The 16,733-nt window shown below is 38.8% G+C and overlaps 1 non-coding gene across 1 annotated transcript; it reads right to left on the bottom strand.

Annotated features, from left to right (window-relative positions):
• Positions 1-814: 814 nt before the first annotated feature.
• On the bottom strand, positions 815-922 carry LOC112753444 (small nucleolar RNA R71). The gene has a single exon (XR_003177832.1). It is a non-coding gene; the product is annotated as a small nucleolar RNA R71 (small nucleolar RNA).
• Between the last annotated feature and the right edge of the window lie 15,811 nt (positions 923-16,733).

Below are 16,733 nucleotides of genomic sequence, written 5' to 3'. Positions count from 1 at the left end.
AAAATACTAACTAATTTTTCAAAAACCATTTTCAAAAATCACTAACCCCTTTTCAAAAATGATTTTCGAAAATTCCCTCCTTCTCTCTCATCCTATTCTATTTATTCATTCATTAACTAACATCTCTTCCTCACATCATCACCAAATTCGAACCCCCTCTTCTATCTGTGTTCGAATTTCTTCCTCTTTTCTTCTACTCACATAAGGGATCCCTATACTGTGGTATAAAGGATCTCTATTATTATTATTATCATTTTTCTGTCCATTCTTCCTTGTATTATGAGCAGGAGCAAGGATAAGAACATTCTTGTGGAAGCAGATCCAGAACCTGAAAGGACTCTGAAGAGAAAATTAAAGAGAAGCTAAAATACAACAATCCAGAGAAAACCTTTCAGAAATTTTCGAACAGGAAGAGGAGATGGCAGCCGAAAATAATAATAATGCAAGGAGGATGCTTGGTGACTTTACTGCACCTAATTCCAATTTACATGGAAGAAGCATCTCCATTCCTGCCATTGGAGCAAACAACTTTGAGCTGAAACCTCAATTAGTTTCTCTGATGCAGCAGAACTGCAAGTTTCATGGACTTCCATCTGAAGATCCTTTTCAGTTCTTAACTGAATTCTTGCAGATATGTGATACTGTTAAGACTAATGGAATAGATCCTGAAGTCTACAGGCTCATGCTTTTCCCTTTTGCTGTAAGAGACAGAGCTAGATTATGGTTGGATTCTCAACCTAAAGACAGCCTGAACTCTTGGGATAAGCTGGTCACGGCTTTCTTAGCCAAGTACTTTCCTCCTCAAAAGCTAAGCAAGCTTAGAGCTGATGTTCAAACCTTCAGACAGAAAGAAGGTGAATCTCTCTATGAAGCTTGGGAAAGATACAAACAGTTGACCAAAAAGTGTCCTTCTGACATGCTTTCAGAATGGACCATCCTGGATATATTCTATGATGGTTTATCTGAGCTATCAAAGATGTCACTGGACACTTCTGCAGGTGGATCCATTCACCTAAAGAAAACGCCTGCAGAAGCTCAAGAACTCATTGACATGGTTGCTAATAACCAGTTCATGTACACTTCTGAAAGGAATCCTGTAATCAATGGGACGCCTATGAAGAAGGGAGTTCTTGAGGTTGATACTCTGAATGCCATATTGGCTCAGAACAAAATATTGACTCAGCAAGTCAATATGATCTCTCAGAGTCTGCATGGAATGCAAGCTGCATCCAACAGTACTCAAGAGGCATCTTCTAAAGAGGAAGCCTATGATCCTGAGAACCCTGCAATAGCAGAGGTAAATTATTTAGGTGAACCTTATGGAAACACCTATAACTCAACATGGAGAAATCATCCAAATTTCTCATGGAAGGATCAGAAGCCTCAACAAGGCTTTAATAATGGTGGAAGAAACAGGTTTAGCAATAGCAAGCCTTTTCCATCATCAACTCAGCAACAGACAGAGAACTCTGACCAAAATGCTTCCAATTTAGCAAATCTAGTCTCTAATCTATCTAAAGCCACTGTAAGTTTCATGAATGAAACAAGGTCTTCCATTAGAAATTTGGAAGCACAAGTGGGCCAGCTGAGTAAAAGGATCACTGAAATCCCTCCTAGTACTCTCCCAAGCAATACAGAAGAGAACCCAAAAGGAGAGTGCAAGGCCATTGACATAAGCGCCATGGCCGAACCTCTGAGGAGAGGAGAGGACGTGAATCCCAAGGAGGAAGACCTCCAGGGACGTCCAGTGATCAATAAGGAGCTTCCCTCTGAGGAACCAAAGGACTCTGAGGCTCATCTAGAGACCATAGAGATTCCATTGAACCTCCTTATGCCCTTCATGAGCTCTGATGAGTATTCCTCTTCTAAAGAGAATGAGGATGTCACTGAAGAGCAAACTGCCAAGTTTCTTGGTGCAATCATGAAGCTGAATGCCAAATTGTTTGGCATGGATGCTTGGGAAGTTGAACCTCCCTTGTTCATCAATGAACTAAGTGATCTGGATCAACTGACATTGCCTCAGAAGAGACAGGATCCTGGAAAGTTCATAATACCATGTACCATAGGCACCATGATCTTTAAGGCTTTGTGTGACCTTGGTTCAGGTATAAACCTCATGCCCCTCTCTATAATAGAGAAACTGGGAATCTATGGGGTGCAAGCTGCTAAAATCTCACTAGAGATGGCAGACAGCTCAAGAAGACAGGCTTATGGACAAGTAGAAGATGTATTAGTAAAGGTTGAGGGCCTTTACATACCTACTGATTTCATAGTCCTGGATACTGGAAAGGAAGAGGATGAATCCATCATCCTAGGAAGACCTTTCCTGGCCACAGCAAGAGCTGTGATTGATGTTGACAGAGGTGAAATAGTCTTTCAATGGAATGAGAACTCCCTTGTATTCAAAACTCAAGGACCTCCCTCTGCAACCATGGAGAGGAAGCAGGAAAAGCTTCTCTCCAAGCAGAGTCAACCAGAGCCCCCACAGTCAAACTCTAAGTTTGGTGTTGGGAGGCCACAACCAAACTCTAAGTTTGGTGTTGAACTCCCATATCCAAACTCTAAGTTTGGTATTGGAGAGTCTCAACAAAGCTCTGCACATCTGTGAGGCTCCATGAGAGCCCACTGTCAAGCTATTGACATTAAAGAAGCGCTTGTTGGGAGGCAACCCAATGTTTATCTAATTCTTATTTTTATTGTTTTTCATGTTTTCTTAGGTTCATGATCATGTGGAGTCACAAAATAAACAAAAAAATCAAAAACGGAATCAAAAACAGCAGAAGAAAAATCACACCCTGGAGGAGCATCTGTCTGGCGTTCAAACGCCAGAACAGAGCATAGTTCTGGCGCTGAACGCCCAGAATGGGAGCATCCTGGCACTGAACGCCCAGAACAAGCATGGTTCTGGCGTTCAACGCCAGAAATGGCAGCAAAGGGGCGTTGAACGCCCAAAATGGGCACCAACCTGGCGCTGAACGCCCAGAGTTGTGTGCAAGGGCATTTTGCATGCCTAAATTGGTGCAGGGATGTAAATGCCTTGACACCTCAAGATCTGTGGACCTCACAGGATCACCTAAGGATCTGTGGACCCCACAGGATCCCCACCTACCTCCACTCACTCTCTTCTCTCTTCTCAATCATCTATTTCCAATAAACACTCTTCCCTATTAACTCTTTACCACTCACATCCAAACACCCACTTTCCTTCAAAATTCAACATCTCTTTCCCACCCAATCCCACCTATATGGCCGAATACACATCTCCCTCCATCTCCTCCATATCTTCTTCTTCTTCTATTCTTTCTTCTTTTGCTCGAGGGCGAGCAACATTCTAAGTTTGGTGTGGTAAAAAGCATAGCTTTTTTGTTTTTTTCCATAACCATTGATGGCACCTAAGGCCAGAGAAACCTCTAGAAAGAGGAAAGGGAAGACAAAAGCTTCCATCAAGGGTCTATAGCTCAGTGGTAGAACATTTGACTGCAAATCAAGAGATCCCTGAGATACCTCAGGGGATACATTTTCTTCCACACAATTATTGGAAGCAACTAAGGGTGGAACATCAAGAGCACTCCATCATCCTTCATGAAATCAAAGAAGATCTAAAAGCAATGAAGGAGGAGCAGCTAAGACAAGAAAGAGACATAGAAGAGCTCAAGGACATCACTAAGGTGGATTCATTCCTTGTTCTTATTTCTTCTGTTTTTTGTTTTCTATGTTATGTGCTTATCTGTGTTTGTGTCTTCATTACATGATCATTAGTAGTTAGTAACTTTGTCTTAAAGTTATGAATGTCCTATGAATCCATCACCTCTCTTAAATAAAAACTGTTTTAAAAGAACAAGAAGTACATGAGTTTTGAATTTATCCTTGAACTTAGTTTAATTATATTAATGTGGTGATAATGCTTCTTGTTTTCTGAATGTATGCTTGAACAGTGCATATGTCTTTTGAAGTTGTTGTTTAAGAATGTTAAATATGTTGGCTCTTGAAAGAATGATGACTAGGAGACACGTTATTTGATAATCTGAAAAATCATAAAAATGATTCTTGAAGCAAGAAAAAGCAGCAAAGAACAAAGCTTGCAGAAAAAAAAAATATAGGCAAAAAAAAATAGAAAGAAAAAGAAAAAGCAAGCAGAAAAAGCCAAAAGCTCTTAAAACCAAGAGGCAAGAAAAAAAAGCCAATAACCCTTAAAACCAAAAGGCAAGGGCAAATAAAAAGGATCCCAAGGCTTTGAGCATCAGTGGATAGGAGGGCCTAAAGGAATAAAATCCTGGTCTAAGCGGCTAAACCAAGCTGTCCCTAACCATGTGCTTGTGGCGTGTAGGTGTCAAGTGAAAACTTGAGACTGAGCGGTTAAAGTCAAGGTCCAAAGCAAAAAAAGAGTGTGCTTAAGAACCCTGGACACCTCTAATTGGGGACTTTAGCAAAGCTGAGTCACAATCTGAAAAGGATCACCCAATTATGTGTCTGTGGCATTTATGTATCCGGTGGTAATACTGGAAAACAAAATGCTTAGGGCCACGGCCAAGACTCATAAAGAAGCTGTGTTCAAAAATCATCATACTGAACTAGGAGAGTCAATAACACTATTCGAAATCTGAAGTTCCTATAGATGCCAATCATTCTAAACTTCAATGGATAAAGTGAGATGCCAAAACTATTCAAGAGGCAAAAAGCTATAAGTCCCGCTCATATGATTGAAGCTCTGTTTCATTGATAGTTTGGAATTTATAGTATATTCTATTCTTTGTCTCCTATTTTGATTTTCAGTTGCTTGGGGACAAGCAACAATTTAAGTTTGGTGTTGTGATGAGCGGATAATTTATACGCTTTTTGACATTGTTTTTAGTATGTTTTTAGTAGGATCTAGTTACTTTTAGGGATGTTTTTAATAGATTTTGTGTTAAATTCACATTTCTGGACTTTACTATGAGTTTGTGTGTTTTTCTGTGATTTCAGGTATTTTCTGGCTGAAATTGAGGGACTTGAGCAGAAATCAGATTCAGAGGTTGAAAAAGGACTGCTGATGCTGTTGGATTCTGACCTCCCTGCACTCAAAGTGGATTTTCTGGAGTTACAGAACTCGAAATGGCGCGCTTCCAATTGAGTTGGAAAGTAGACATCCAGGGCTTTCCAGCAATATATAATAGTCCATACTTTAGCCAAGAATTGACGACGTAAACTGGCGTTCAACGCCAGCCTTCTGCCCAATTCTGGCGTCCAGCGCCAGAAAAGGATCCAAAACCAGAGTTGAACGCCCAAACTGGCACAGAAACTGGCGTTCAACTCCACAAATGGCCTCTGCACGTGTAACACTCAAGCCCAAGCCCAAGCACACACCAAGTGGGCCCCGGAAGTGGATTTGTACATCAATTACTTACTCATGTAAACCCTAGTAGCTAGTTTATTATAAATAGGACCTTTTACTATTGTATTTGACATCTTTGGACGCCTGGTTCTTAGATCAGAGGGGCTGGCCACACGGCCATGCCTGGACCTTTCACTTATGTATTTTCAACGGTAGAGTTTCTACACTCCATAGATTAAGGTGTGGAGCTCTGCTGTTCCTCAAAGATTAATGCAAAGTACTTCTGTTTTCTATTCAATTCTTCTTATTTCTCTTCTAAGATATCCATTCGCACCCAAGAACGTGATGAAGGTGATGATTATGTGTGACGCTCATCATCCTTCTTCCTTATGAACGCGTGCCTGACAAACACTTCTGTTCTACATGAATTAAGCTAGAATGAGTATCTCTTAGATCTCCTAACCAGAATCTTCGTGGCGTAAGCTAGAATGATGGCGGCATTCAAGAGAATCCGGAAGGTCTAAACCTTGTCTGTGGTATTCTGAGTAGGATTCAATGATTGAATGACTGTGACGAGCTTCAAACTCGCGAGTGTTGGGCGTTAGTGACAGACGCAAAAGGAGGGTGAATCCTATTCCAGCATGATCGAGAACCGACAGATGAATAGCCGTGCCGTGACAGGGTGCGTGAGCATATGATTCACTGAGAGGAGGGGATGTAGCCACTGACAACGGTGATGCCCTTGCATACAGCCAGCCATGGAAAGGAGTAAGACTGATTGGATGAAGATAGCAGGAAAGCAGAGGTTCAGAGGAACGAAAAGCATCTCCATTCGCTTATCTGAAATCCCTGCCAATGAATCTACATAAGTATCTCTATCCCTTTTATTGTTTATTTTAATCTAATAAAGTATCATGTTTAAATCCGCCTGACTGAGATTTACAAGGTGACCATAGCTTGCTCAAGCCAACAATCTCTGTGGGATCGACCCTTACTCGCGTAAGGTTTATTACTTGGACGACCCAGTACACTTGCTGGTTAGTTGAACGGAGTTGTGTCCACACATAGTAAAGAGCCATAATAATGATTCCATACAATAACAAAGAGTACTACATTAATGTGATCACAATTTCGTCCACCATTGCTCTTGCCTTTTGGTTTAAAGAGCTATTGGCTTTTTCTATTGCTTCTTTCTTTTTCTATATATATATATATATATTGTTTTCCACATGCATTTGTTTTTCTTTTTATTGCATCTTACTTTTTGCTGCTTTTTCTTACTTCAAGAATCAATTTCTTTTGATTTTTCAGATTACCAATAATACTTCTTCTTTTTCATTATTCTTCCAAAAGCCAACATTATTAATTCCAATTTCAAGTATGCATTGTTCATTCATACATTTAGAAAACATAAGCAATGCCACCATATCAAAATAATTGACTATTCTTATTATATAACTCGAAAATTCATTCATCTCTAATTCTTCTAAAAAAATCACTATTTTATTCAAGTTTGATGATGATAGGAGGAATATTTTATAACTAATTGACGGAAATAAAAACTAAATTATTATTAATGCTTATGCAATTCTTTAAATTAAAAGACAGAAATATAAAATAGAAACTTAAATATTACTAGTGATAATGTAAACCTAAATATGAGAAACAGAGATTAGAATAACAGAAATAGGGGAGGTGGAACTCAACCACCTTAATCATGGGAGGCACTGGGTTTTTCAGGGGAGAGTTTCTGGCACTTTAAAGCTTCTAATTCATGCCCCTTGATGAGTGAAGATCACGATGGTTCGGAAATAGCAAAACAATTCCTTCGTTGGTAGTATAGTCCAAACCAACAAACAATCCTCAACATCAAAGTTTACAATTTCTAATTCAATTAAACCGAGAGTTTTTCAACCTCGGGTCGTTCTCCCTAGGACGCAAATGAAGTGTTTCTCTTTTGGTTGTTAAGGGGATAAAAGGGGTTTTGTGAAATCAAAGAACAAAAGATTAAAAGAACTTGAGAAATAAAAGAACTAAGAAATGATCAAAATTGTAACTAATGCAAGTAAAGGGAAAATGAGATCAAAACTAGTGAGAATGCAAGGAATGCAATAAAGAACCTTGACTTGGGAATGAGGATCCAAGGAATCCTATCATCGACATAACCACAACATGGTAATTATGATGAGTCAATCTCGCCTAGTCAACCCCAACCATCGAGGAGTAAGTCAAGCAAGCATAATTGACCTTAATCCATAAGTCCTAGCTAACTTACCAAACTAGTTGATAAAAAGCTAGCGTCAATAGAAACAAGAGTCAACTAACTACACAAGAATTACCACTAAATGTCAGACATTATGACTCTAGTATCCTAGGAACTCAAACCAAAAGCCAAGGTGGGAAAATCTACTCAAAATCTAGAGTTGGCATTTTCACAAACACCTTGTGTGCATAAAAGTAAAACATGAGAAAATTGCAAAGTAAAATGGAAACTATAACCAACTATCAACAAAACCAAACATAAACAAGCAATCAAACATAAAGAAAGTATGAAACATTAAATTCATCAATCAAATCTTCAAGAACTCAAAATTGCATTTATAAACAAAGTGCTTGAACCAAAGGAAATGAAAATAAAGACAATGTAATTAAAGGGGAATTAAAGAGTACTTACAATTAAAGATGATCAAAATCTAAAAGAAAAGCTTGCTATAGAATGCTACATGAGAATGGAAATTGAAACCCTAAGAGGGCAATGCTACAGTACTCCTACTCCTACTCCTGATTACTATGCAAAAAATGTAAAAAGTAGCCTTCTACTCTAATGCCTTCATATGGCTTCAATCCCCCTTGATATAGCACTTTCCTTTCAGCATTGGAGCTTCCAAAACTGGGCCAAAGGCCCCCAAAATCATGAAGCACGCGTTTCATTAACAAAATCACGTGCAGAGACCTATGCGGACACATAGACGTGTGCGTCCGCACACTCGGCTGAAAGTTGACTTCTGTGCACGCACAGGTACTTATGCGTACGCACACATGGAAATTCTTGCTTGTGCGCACGCACGCACACTTTGCTGTGTGTGCTTTTCCTTGTTTTCTTCATGTTTTCTCCCTTGTACATGCTTTCTTCCACGTTTGGCTATCCATTCTTGCCCCCAGGGCCTGAAAACACTCAGTGAACATGTCATGGCATCGAATGGAATAAAAGTGGAATTAAATTGCTTATATCAAGCACAAAATTGTATGTTTTCACATTTAAGTCCAAATTAGGGATCAAACACAAAAGTATGCTATTTGAGTGCTTAAGTGTGAGTTCATTTGCTGGAATCCATCCAAATAAAGCCAAAATACATCGGAAAATATGGACTCATCAATTCCCCCACACTTAAACAATAGCATGTCCTCATGCTAAATCAACAAGGAAAACAATCAAGATGGGTTCAACTAACTTATTGAATGCAACTATCTATATGCATGCAAGGTATCTATATACTATATATATCTATCTATCTATGTATCCTATTGGTTTGGTGAAAACAGATAATAAAATTCCAAGCAAGAGTAATTACATGTAGGGCTAAGCAAAGAATTAACTCAATGCAAACAAAATCTATTGAATATTGATCCAACTCATAAAAAAGAAGCAACTTGCAAGAATGCATGAAAAGAGATGTGGAAACATAGAATTGAGTGATCGAACCCTCACTAGGTGTGTATGCACTCTAATCACTCGGTGTCTAAGGGTTAATCACTCAAGTCTCCTTCTAATCATGCTTTCAAGGTTTTGCTTTCCATCTAACAATCAACAACAAGTGATGCATGAATGCATTTATCATGAGGACTTATTAGGGTTATAATGGGGTTAGGGTCAAGGTATGATAGATATGGCTAAGTGGACTAAAGAATTGAATCTTTGATTAGCTCAAGTACCCAACTCAACCTTTATCAATCAACCCGCAAAAACAAATACATTCTAGCCACCCATTACTTCTTTTCACACACATTCATGCCTTAGTTTCTATTCAAAACACATATGCATTTCTTATTCATTCACATATTTTTTTTTCTTTGGGATAACTTTTGTCCCATCTTATTACTATATATACTTTCTTTTCTATTTTTTTTTTCATTTTTTTCTATGACAAATGCATATGGTTAAAGCAAATTGATACATGAATGTGCACCCATTTTTCCCAAATTTTCAATAATTACCCAAAATAAAAATGTTTCTCTACCAATGCATCCCAAAATTTTCCCCAAACTTAAATGACACATACATCTCAACCTAAGCTAATCAAAGATGTAATTCAAGGCAAATCATGGTTTTTCGCTTAGGGTTGTGATGTGCTAACAATTAGAACAAAGGAGATTAAGAGGATCAAAAGGGGTTAACAAAGGTATATGCAAGTGTAGGTCCATATGGGTGAGTGAGTTTAATTCAAAGATGGCCTCAATCATGCTAAATGCAATCACAACATCAAATATTAAATATAAAGAATCAAGCAAAACTAAGATTACAATCATAGAAGGAGCATAGCACGCAATGAACAAAATTAGTGGTTAAAATGTGTAACCACTCAATATAGCTCAAAAACTCACAAGGTATTTGTTCTATCTCTCTTCTATGTTCCACAAAAATCATTCAAGCAAGTTTGCAAATAATTTTCTCAATCAATTCAATAGAATGCCTTTGAACAAAATTCTTGGAAATTCTTGTTATTTTTCACCAAAATTATTTCCTATATGTATGTATGTTGTGATGAATGCAAATTTTTCAAAATCTTCCTAGTTCTATTCCTAATTTCCAACATTGCAAAAACTAACATGAACAATTAGGACAAAATCGAACTAGGTGCTATACTATTCACAATCCAATCACAACTTCTATCTTTATAAAATATATACCATACAAAAGATGTAAAATGCGATAAATATACACTATGAAGAAAATGCAATACAACAATAAAAAACACTCTAAATATCTACACGAAACATAATAAAAGAAACAAAAATAGAGTGCAAAGTGTTCGGAAAAGAAAATTTACTCTCCAAAATGACGAATCCTCTCCTGCACTTAAACGTTGCACGGTCCTCCGTGCACGAACACGATCCGGGGAGAATGTCTCTCAAGAGCTCCACCTTCATTTGGCAAATGCAGGGGCTCGGGTTGTGTGGAAATCACCAAGTACAAAGCCTTCTTGACATCTCCATCCTCGGTGTCATTCTCTTCTCCCAGCTCCTTGCCTTCATGCCTCATCCTCAAAAAGGATGAATAAAGCATAATTAGAATTCATAGGCAAGTAGCACAAAAAGGTAAAGGAGAGAGCAATTAAGCATCTAATTGAGAAAGTTGCATAGTGGTGTGGAGTACACACAACGGCCGGTTAAAGTGGCATCCACACAATCAAAAAGTGAGAATGAGTTCCTCAATTAAATGGCCTAAGATGCAACTAAGAGATGAGCATCAATTAAAACACAAGCAAGCTTAGGCAATTGCAACAAGAGTGAATTGAATGTGAAAATTATTGGATATTGAAGTTGTGCAAGTGAAAGCGCAAGATTAATATAAAATAGCACAACCAACAATAACCAATGCAATGATGAAGAGAACTACCTATTCATCCTTAAGAATAATCAAATAATCACATAGGAAGGTGCTTGCTACAAAAAGCGACAAGTCTTGATAAGAATCAAGTCAAGTCAACTCAAACAAATGCAAAGCATTAACAAGGAGCAAATACCTTGTGATGTGATTATATTGACTTAAAAACCATGATGAACAAGCAATTCCATTCAATTCACTAAATTCAATATGTACTTGTTAAAGATTTGCACCAGATAAGAGACAAAAAGTCAATTTCTAAATCAATTTGGTGTTAGTAATTCAAGACAATAAACAACAAGTACAAGATTGAAATTTCAATCCCAAATAACATCATCATCATTCAAAAGTGCACAATTCTTGATTAGAATGCCAAACAAGGATATGGTCTAACCTATATGGTCATGACAACATATGAATTAAACAAAAAGTTCATTCAGGTATTTAAACAAACACATTGAGTGTAGTGCACAGATTCATCAATACCAGCAAAAATTCAAACATCAATAACCCATAAATGAAAAATTGAACACTTGCAATCCACCAACAGACAAAGGAGTAAGCAAAATTTGAACTAAATAACCGAAGTTAAATAAAGAAAATAGAAATTAAGCAAGAAAATAACCATAACAAAGAATATTAAAACAAGAAAATTGAAGAGGTGAAGAATAGGAACGAAAGGGATAGGCAACAGTGGCACTTGTGTTAGCCACTGCGAGGCTCACGACGACGGAGCTTCGCCGAAGAAGAGAAGAAAGAAAGAAGAAAAAGAAGAAAGAATAAATAAAAGAAAGAAAGAAAAGAAGAAGAAAGAAAGAAATAGAGAAGAGAGAAAAGACCTGTGTGGACGCACAAGGTTGTGTGCGGATGCACGGAAAGAAGAGAGGGGTATGCGCGCGCACAGAGGTGTGCGGGCACTGCGAGCAGAAGATGCATGGCAGCCTGTGCGGACGCGCAAGCCCGTGTGCGCTCGCACAAAAGAGGAAAGAGGGCTGGGTTCACACGCACAGCCTGTGCGTGCACTGCGGCCAGGGGGATCGCTGCAAGCTGTGCGGGCGTACAGAACTATGCGCTCGCACAAGAGGTTTTTTTTCAGAAAAAGGAACGCGTGCGGCCGCATGCATGGTGTACGGTCGCACGCATGGTGTGTGGTCGCACAAAAGGGAAGAGGGGGTATTGTTCCCACGCACAAGCTATGCGCAGGCTGGGAACAGGGGAATTGTTTAAGGGTGTGCGTGCGCACGTAACTGTGCGCACGCACAGGAACTAAAAAACAGGGGAACTGTGCGGACGCACAGGTGATGTGTGGACGCACAGGTGATGTGCGTACGCACAGGTGATGTGCGGAAAACGATCCGACACAAAACTCACCGGCAAGTGTACCGGGTCGCATCAAGTAATAAAACTCACGGGAGTGAGGTCGATCCCACAAGGATTGAAGGATTGTGCAACTTTAGTTTAGTGGTTGAATTAGTCAAGCAAACAAGTGTTGATTGTGTGAAATTGTGTTGACAGGAATTAAATTGCATAGAATGTAAAAGGGGAGTGGGTGATTTGCAGGAAATTAAAGGGAACAAAAAGAAAAAGAGCTGAATCTTAAAGTGCAAGTAATGTAAATGGCAGAAACTTAAAATGCAAGAAATATAAATGACTTGAAAAATAAAAGGGGAATGGGAATTGGATCTGCAGGAATTAAACAGGGAAAAGCAAAACTTAACAGAATGAAGAGTAGTTGATGTAATTAGTTGAACCGGATCTCAAAACTAAAAGGAAAATAAACTTGGTGTAGTAATTAAACAAGGAAATTAAAATGGAAACCAATAGATCTCAGGACCCAAGAGACTAGATAACTAAGTCTAGATCTCAATGCCTTCTTAGATCCAAATTTAGAGAGCAAATGCCAAATTAAAGAAGAGAGCAATGTAGAAATGTAAATTCAAGTTTAATTTTTCAGAAGCTGCAGTAAGAAAAACAGAGAGATCTCAAGGTGAGATTGAGACAGAATTTCCTCAATTCTTCAACACCTAAGACTCACGACAAGTGTAGATGAAATTGAAAAACAAGAAAACTAAGAGGAAGAGAATTCAATTCTCTTTCCCCAAGACTCAGAATCTCCAAACAGCTCAAAACCCAAAAGCTCTCTACTATGAATACTATGAAAATTCTTAAAGAAAACTCTAAAAAGAAAAGCCTTTCTAAAACTTCAAATCCTAAGCTATTTATACACTTTCTTCAAATGATCATTAAGCCTTGAATTGGGCCTTTAGTCTTGATGGAATTGGGTTGATAATAGCCTCCGTTGATTGTTCTTGGTGTTGGAAAGAAATCCATTTGTGAACCGGGCCATGAACCATTCACGTTTGAGTCAACGTTTGAGGCAAACGTTGACTCAAACGTCCCTTGTGTGAGGCATTATGCAGATAGCCCATTTGCTGTCATCCATGTTTGAGCCAACGTTTGAGGTCAAACGTGAGCTCAAACGTGGGTCTTCCCAGGCTCCCTTTTTGGCCAACGTTTGGCCCAACGTTTGAGGCAAACGTTGGTGCAAACGTAGCTCATCTAACCCATCAATCAAGGGTGCTCTTCCATGCTCTTTCTTGCCAAAATGTAGCCAACGTTTGACCTCACGTTTGAGGCAAACGTTGGCTCAAACGTTGCTGTGCCCAGGAGTGCTATTTCTCTTCTTTTTGGCGCCAACGTTTGACCTCATGTTTGAGGCAAACGTTGGCGCAAACGTTGGCTCCTTCCCCTGTTTCTTCTTCAGCCAACGTTTGCCTCAACGTTTGAGGCAAACGTTGGCGCAAACGTTGGCGACATCCAGGGGTGTTCTTCAGCTGCTTCTCACGTTTGAGTTAACATTTGAGGTAAACGTTAGCACAAACGTTGATCCCTCTTTTCAAGCCCATTCTTGCAACCTTCTTCCAAGCTTTATTCCACCTATCATCAATCAACAATTGTATCAAAGCTATGCCATAATCATGAGAGTTGTTCTTCTTCTTGTCACATGAGCAATTATGGCACAAAAACTCATGAAAATGCATCAATTTATCCCTGGTTGATTGAATCAAAGGAAACATGAAATTCAACCCAATTGGCTTACTTATGGCTTAAGAAAGTGCATAAAACTAAATGAAAACAAAGGAAAAAGACTAGTGAAACTAGGCTAAGATGACTTGTCATCAACAGGGTTGTGCGTACGCACAGGTCTCTGTTCCTGCAACAAAAATTTTGCCTCTAAGGCATCAAACATGACATCCAAAATAGGTTTTCAAGCTCCAAAACATCATAAAACTCCAAAAGCACATTATTCTATTAAAATTACCTAACAAACATCAAAATAAATCTAACCAATCAAGCAATATAGCCAATTATTCATGAAACAAAAGGTGAAAGAGAGAAAGCTAGAAGGATATTACCATGGTGGGGTGTCTCCCACCTAGCACTTTGATTTTAAGTCCTCAAGTTGGACTATTGAGTGAAGCTTGTGTCATGGCGGCTTATGCTTCCACTCATCCTTGAGTTGCCACCCATATTTATTCTTCAAGAATCCTCCGGGATCCCAAACGAAGTACATCAAGCTCCTAAGCAACCTCAAGGAAACACTTGGGATCCAAAATTGTTGATTGTAGACATGTATGCACAGATCCCACACTTTGGTTTCTCTATCATCCTTTTGTTGACCTTCACTTGTGCCTTTAGATGAACAACCTCTCCAAGAACCTTTTAAGCACCCACTTGAATCTTGGATTCCTCCAAAATGGACCTTGCACCTTTCGTTCCTTGAACTCCATTGCCAACCAACATCCAATCCTTGACTATTCAACACTCCAAGAAGCACCTTGAGTTGATGATTCGTTTCTAAGAGAGCAAATTGATATGGGCCTATGAAGCTCATGGAGAAAATTGTTACCCACTCAATTTGTCCTTGGGGTGGAGTTATCCTATTAAGCTCTTGCACAATTGCTTCTACTTCTTCGGTGATCACCTCTTCCTCACCATCCTTTTCAAGCTCTTCCATATCCTCTTCAAACTCAAGAGTAGGAGGCTCCTCAAGATCATTGAGGGGGTTGACCAAGGTGGACAAAAAATCATTGATGATGCAATTCACTTCTTGCATCCCCGGCAACGGCGCCAAAAACTTGATGAGTGAAGATCACGATGGTTCGGAAATAGCAAAACAATTCCTTCATTGGTAGTATAGTCCAAACCAACAAACAATCCTCAACATCAAAGTTTACAATTTCTAATTCAATTAAACCGAGAGTCTTTCAACCTCGGATTGTTCTCCCTATGACACAAATGAAGTGTTTCTCTTTTGGTTGTTAACGGGACAAAAGGGGTTTTCTGAAATCAAAGAACAAAAGATTAAAAGAACTTGAGAAATAAAAGAACTAAGAAATGATCAAAATTGTAACTAATGCAAGTAAAGGGAAAATGAGATCAAAACTAGTGAGAATGCAAGGAATGCAATAAAGAACCTTGACTTGGGAATGAGGGTCCAAGGAGTCCCATCATCGACATAACCACAACTATGGTAATTATGATGAGTCAATCTCGCCTAGTCAACCCCAACCATCGAGGAGTAAGTCAAGCAAGCATAATTGACCTTAATCTATAAGTCCTAGCTAACTTACCAAACTAGTTGATAAAAAGCTAGCGTCAATAGAAACAAGAGTCAACTAACTACCCAAGAATTACCACTAAATATCGGACATTATGACTCTAGTATCCTAGGAACTCAAACCACAAGCCAAGGTGAAAAAATCTACTCAAAATCTAGAGTTGGCATTTTCACAAACACCTTGTGTACATAAAAGTAAAACATGAGAAAATTGCAAAGTAAAATGTAAACTATAACCAACTATCAACAAAACCAAACATAAACAAGCAATCAAACATAAAGAAAGCATGAAACATTAAATTCATCAATCAAAACTTCAAGAACTCAAAATTGCATTTATAAATAAAGTGCTTGAACCAAAGGAAATGAAAATAAAGACAATATAATTAAAGGGGAATTAAAGAGTACTTACAATTAAAGATGATCAAAATCCAAAAGAAAAGATTGCTATAAAATGCTACATGAGAATGGAAATTGAAACCCTAAGAGAGCAATGCTACACTACTCCTACTCCTACTCCTAATTACTGTGCAAAAAATGTAAAAAGTGGCCTTCTACTCTAATGCCGTCATATGGCTTCAATCCCCCTTGATATAGCACTTCCTTTTTAGCATTGGAGCTTCCAAAACTGGGCCAAAGGCCCCCAAAATCGTGCAGCATGCGTTTCATTAACAAAATCATGTGCAGGGACCTGTGTGGATGCACACGTCTGTGCATCCACCCACTCGGCTAAAAGTTGACCTGTGTGCACACACAGGTACTTGTGCATACGCACACATAGAAATTCTTGCTTGTGCACACGCACACAGGGCTGTGCGCACGCACATAGGGCTGTGCGCACGCACACTTTGCTGTGTGTGCTTTAACTTATTTTCTTCATGTTTTCTCCCTTGTACATGCTTTTTTCCACTTTTGACTATCCATTCTTGCCCCCAAGACCTGAAAACACTCAGCGAACATGTCATGGCATCGAATGGAATAAAAGTGGAATTAAATTGCTCATTTCAAGCACAAAATTGCATGTTTTCACATTTAAGTCCAAATTAGGGATCAAACACAAAAGTATACTATTTGAGTGCTTAAGTGTGAGTTCATGTGTTAGAATCCATCCAAATCAAGCCAAAATACATCGAAAAATATGGACTCATCACCCCTGCTTCTCTTGCTCTTTGAATAGTTTGCAAATCATGTGAGTC

Source organism: Arachis hypogaea, chromosome 15 (assembly GCF_003086295.3).
Source record: "Arachis hypogaea cultivar Tifrunner chromosome 15, arahy.Tifrunner.gnm2.J5K5, whole genome shotgun sequence".
NCBI classification, from domain to species: domain Eukaryota; kingdom Viridiplantae; phylum Streptophyta; class Magnoliopsida; order Fabales; family Fabaceae; genus Arachis; species Arachis hypogaea.
The sequence above is the reverse complement of the archived record's forward strand: the minus strand, read 5'-3'. Positions and strand labels throughout refer to the sequence as shown.